General features: G+C 39.4%; 1 long non-coding RNA gene across 1 annotated transcript; it reads left to right on the plus strand.

Moving 5' to 3' along the window:
- The first annotated feature begins 332 nt into the window (after nucleotides 1-332).
- Nucleotides 333-1,839, plus strand: LOC143668422 (uncharacterized). Its single transcript, XR_013168437.1, has 3 exons — nucleotides 333-648; nucleotides 932-973; nucleotides 1,552-1,839. It is a non-coding gene; the product is annotated as an uncharacterized LOC143668422 (long non-coding RNA).
- The last annotated feature ends 3,579 nt before the right edge of the window (nucleotides 1,840-5,418 follow it).

Genomic DNA, 5,418 nt, shown 5'->3' on the forward strand with positions numbered 1-5,418 from the left:
TTCTCCCTATGCTGAGCAGGAGCTAAATCCCCATATGTCCTCTCTCTCTTTTCGTTTTTTTTTTTTCTCTCTCTCCTCCCCTTGGCTCCCCAAAACTTCTCCCCACTCTTTTCCTTCTTGCCTCTGAGAACCCAGAGTCTTCTTCTTGCTGAATCTGTTGCTCTTTCACCTCCTCCACAGAGGTCCTCTCCACTGTCTTCATGAAAATCTTTTTCTTCTGTCAGCTTTCTATGCCTTCTGAGATATTACAACTTTCCTAACAAAATTCTGGGCTAAGGATTCTTAAACAAGGTGTTTTAACATTCTAGAACGTGACCTCTGGTTTATGGGAATGTCTCCCCCTGGCAACCAGCAGCAAGGTTTGCAGGGTAAATGAAAGCCCAAACTTAAAGTATGGGCCAGGGAGCCACTGGCAAAGAGGTTGCCAGAAATCTCAAGAAAACCTTTAACCTCTGGACCCACTGGGGTCTTGTGCCAGATGTCAACAACATGCGCTTCAGGCACAGGGACTACACTGTCTCCTGAAGGGGGAAGAACAGCCCCTTGAGTCCTACTCATTGCAAGTAAAGAAGCTCAAGGCTGCATATGTCTCTGCTGACTTCACTTTTGACTAATTACAGGAGCCCCAGGTGACACTTGACGTGACAGGCAAGATGATTAACTTCTTAATTAACACTGGAGCCTCTCTGTCCTAAACTGCCACTCTGGGCCTACTACCACTAGACTTTACCTAATTATGGGAGTTGACAATAATGCCAAATCTAAAATCTTCACCATCCCTATCATTTTAGGATTGAGGACATTCTAGCATCACATCAATTTCTCATGTCCCTGAATCCCACCCCCCTACTAAGGAGGGATCTTCTTCACTCCTTGGGGGCCACCTTAAGACTACTAAACCAAGCTAATGTTTACCCCTTTTTTTCTCAAGGTTCCTAAAAAGCGAGGCCTTTTGACACCCTCCAAAAATTTTGTAAGTATAAGGAATCCCAGGACAAGTCCACTGAGTACCCCTGTCTGCATTTTAAGTTTCCCATCCACCTCACTTAGACAATGCTGCCCCAAGGGTTTCAAATAATCCCTACATCTCTGAAAATACCTTAGCAGCAGACCTTACTGGCCTGTGACTGCCTCAAAGAACAGTTTTGCAATATGTTATCTTTATAAATTCACCTATTCCTAAGTGAACTATTGTTTGTTGTAATAATCACCAACTGAATGGGTATTGAAAGTTGCAGAAGACTTAAGAAAGTGAATTTTGCAATCACCACTGACTACAAGTCCTGGATAAATGTGCAAAGTTGTGAAGAATTTAAGAAAGTAAGTTTTATTTGTAGTCACTGCAGACTATAAGAATCTATTAAGCGTTTATAAAAATGAATTCTGTCTGTCCTAGTTAAGGCTGCTGTCTGTCAAACTGCTCTTAATGAACAGTTGTAAAATGTTTTTCTTAACAATCTGAATACTATAGCTAAAAGATAAAAAAATTATATCATATCAGAATACCACCCTTGCTAATGTTTATTTTAACCTTATCATCTTTTATTTTAGAAAACAAGACTTCTCACTCTTAAAGGAAAACTTACAAAAGTTTTGTCCTCTCACCTTATAAAAGAAAAATGTAAAATAGTTTAACATATTACATGAAAAAGTTGTTAAGAAGTATTACACCAGTTTACTCTAAGTCTTCTCTAAAAATACAAGTCATTGGCTGTAAATCGGAACTCCATCTTCAACAAAAAGGACTTTAAAGGAGAAACAAGGCAAGTATACAAACAATGTTCTACCTGTTAATTAACCTAATGCTAGTAAGGGTGTAGAGGCAAAACAAGACAAAACTTCTGCTTAGTTCAAATTTTTTTTATTTCTAAAAGTAAATTCATTTAAATGGTCACAAAAATTAAAACATAAAGTGTAAGATCTTACAGCAATCACATTTATTCCCAAGCTTCAACTGTTATTTCTAAATTCTGAAATGCTTTGCTCTTCTTATGACCTAGTAGTTCCCTAGAACATTAAGTATTTATGCAACACCCAAGACTCAGAGTTAAAGTTCTCCAGCTCTGAAAGTGAGCATTACTCCATATAGCAATATATAAAATTTGCTGATCTAGTTAGGACTAAAATAAATAAAATATTGTCTATACTCTAAAGTTTTAACTTCAGTGTGAGACCAAAAAAAAAAAAAAACAAAATATTTTAAGGAAAACATGAAATATATATATTTGCAATGTCCCTTAATCAACAACAACAAAAATAATAGTATTGAGCATCCCCACCTGGGGAATTCCTTCCATGGTCTTAAACAATGATGGTTCCTAATTTAATAATACAAAGCTTTGACCCCAGGAACCTTAGCTCAGAAAGCAAAACTCATTCTCACCTGAGCTCTAGAACTAGGAAATGGAAAATGGCCATGCCTTTCTTTTCTTGCATGATCATGCAGTAGTCTAGAAAGAGTAAAGCTTTCTCCCAATTAAATATTACAAAAAAATACTCAATTTCTTAAATGCTACACTCTTACCAACCGAAAATAGCAATAGTTCATTGCCCTGGCCATCAAAAATAATACTAAAATCTCTTGTGGGAATAACTGGCCCAATATGACAACCAAGACCCAGCTCAATCAATCTACATCCTATTTCCTCACCTCTTATGCAACCTCCTGTTCTCACTTAAGCAGGAATGAGCCACCATGCTAAGATTCACTCTCAAACCTAAAAATGGACATTTTCTTCCCTCCTCCCTAGTCTCACATGGCTAAAACTTCTCATAGGCCTGGACGCATCTATCCACTTGCATTTTCTGTTGCTTCTTGCATTTTTGCCCTTGCATGTTGCCCCTGCATTTTTAAGCTTCTCCCCAAGTTTATTTCTTCCAAACTAGAAGCCTTTCACACCAAACCTATGTTGATGTTGGGATTTTCAGCTGTTCAAAGTGCCCTAAGGACTCCTCCCTTCTCAACTTAAATGAGATAGTCAGAAAGTTCTAAACCCCATCAGTCAGGAACTACAACCCCAGACAAGCCAGAAGCAGCTAGAGAAGACAGGCCCTCATCCCTCAGCCCTTAAGATTAAGGGACAAGAATTATCTGAAAGGGCATTTGAGGTAGGCTAAAACAGGGAGAGAGCTGAGAGTAAAGACTATGAAGAATCGCTTAAGCAAGGATAGTTAATCAATATCAAGTAGGCCTTTGTCTCCACAGAAACACTGCCTGGGTGTCACTCACTTGTTGGAAACACCCAGCCACAGCCAACCCACTTGGAGCCAAATGAATTCCAACTAAGTGAGATATCTACAGAGACAGGTGGAACCAGATGACCCCAAACTTAAGTGGGTCATCTATGGAGAAGGGTAGAAACAAATGAACATGGCTAAATGCTCTACCTACCACCAGGCAACACTCTGGAGTGAAGGAAGTGTCTGCTGGTTTGAAGTTATTACGTACTCCAGAAAAGCTACATTGTAATCCTGATTAAATTTCCCTTTTAAAAGTCATTTTATTTCTGGTATACTGCATTCCAGCAGCTTAACAAACTAATACACGTTTTGGTACCAGGAGTGGGATGCTGCTGTGGTTTAAAAATACCAAACATGTTGGAACAGCTTTTGAAATGGATAAGGGGAATATTCTGGAAGATTTTTGAGGATCTTGATAGTGAAGGCTTAGAATGTTTTGAAGAGACTGTTGGTAGAAATGTGGATTCTAAGGATACTTCTGACATGGTTTTAGACAAAAATGATGAATATATCAGTGCAAACTGAAAGGAAGTTGTTGTTTAGTGGATGAAAGGCAGAAGTTAAGAGTGAGGAACTTGGATGTTTAGCAGAAAAAAATTTCCAACTAAATGTGGAAAATTCAGTCTGGCTGCTCCTTGCAGCTTATTGTAAAGTGTGAGAAGAAAGAGATAAGTTGCTTTATTGTAAAGTGTGAGAGGAAAGAGATAAATTGAGAACCCAAGTTGTACTCTTGGGTACAAAGAAAACAGAAATTGATGGCATGGAACATTCTGGGCTTCCAGAAATTGAAGCTTTCCAGAAGTAAATAGGTCCACACATGAGGATTTAACCAAATATGGAAGAAATCAGTCATTTCATAAAACATCCAGATTGGAGAACAACTTGTCCAGAAAGGAATTTTGGAAAGTATTATTATTTGATGGGTATGATCTCAGTATCCTATACAGAAAACCAACAAGAGTGCTGTGGGTTTGTATTAACAGAATCATCACCAGTTTGGACTGAAAGGGACAGAAAATGTATAAATTGAAGGAAAAATGCCTTCAGAGGCAGAACCATGGAAGCTAAGTGTTGGGGCAGGAGAGCGAACCTGTCCATACATGTGGAAAGGGTGAGTTTGCCTTGGAAGCAGAGGGTGGGCCTCCCTATTCATTGATCAGAAAGACTTGTACACCTCAGACCTCAGAGAAGGTGAAGTACATAAACTGGGGATTGAGGGTTGGGGAGCCTGGGTGCAAACACATTGTTCTGGAGGGTTTGAGCATGTGCCCTGGAGATGGCAGTCAACCTGGGTGTTGCCCCAGTGTTTGGAGAGGGTGGAGCCATGAAAAAGTGGGTTCCTCCAATATGCCCCTGTTTTGCATCTGACCTCAGCATTTGGAGAGAGGGTAAGGCTGCTATTTTGGCCCTTGGAAAGGGTGGGACTGCCACTTTCTAAAACCCCAATGACAAATGACTCAGACTCTGAAATCCAATAGTATTTGCCCTGCACATTTTTGGAACTGTTTAGGACAAGTGACCCATGCTTACCTTTTGATTTCTACCTATGGCAATGGAAACATGTAGCCTATGACTACCCCTCCTTTGTATATTGGAAGCACGTAACTTGCTACGAATTTTACAGGTCCAGAACCAGAGGGAAATTTTGCTTTAGGACAAACCATATCTGTAGATGACTTTGATGAAATTTTGTACTGGTTTTAACTTTGTATTGTATTTGTATTCTAACTGAAATGTACTAAGGCTTTGGATATACTAATAGAATGAATGTATTTTGTGTATGGAAAAAGGCATGTCTTTTTGGGGTCCAGAAGGTGGAATGGTCTGGTTTGAGCTATTATGTACCCCAGAAAAGCCATATTTTAATCCTGATCCAATCTTATGGAACAGCCATTTCTGTAATCCTGATTTAATATTGTAGGTGGAAACTTTTGATGAGTATCCCCATGGAGATGTGGCATGCTTAACTGTGGGTTTGACCTCTTGACTAAATGGAGATGTGACTCCACCATTCCAGTTAGACCTTGATTAGTTTACTGGAGTCTTTTAAAAGAGGAAGCATTTTGGAGATGGCAGATCTGGCAGAGAGAGCTGAGGTAGATGCTTGGAGAACGTTTGCTTCAGAGAACAGAGAAATGGATGTTTGAAGATGCATGGAGCCCAGCAGACATTTCTGTA

The sequence above is a fragment of the Tamandua tetradactyla genome, chromosome 24, assembly GCF_023851605.1.
Source record: "Tamandua tetradactyla isolate mTamTet1 chromosome 24, mTamTet1.pri, whole genome shotgun sequence".
Taxonomy (NCBI): Eukaryota; Metazoa; Chordata; class Mammalia; order Pilosa; family Myrmecophagidae; genus Tamandua; species Tamandua tetradactyla.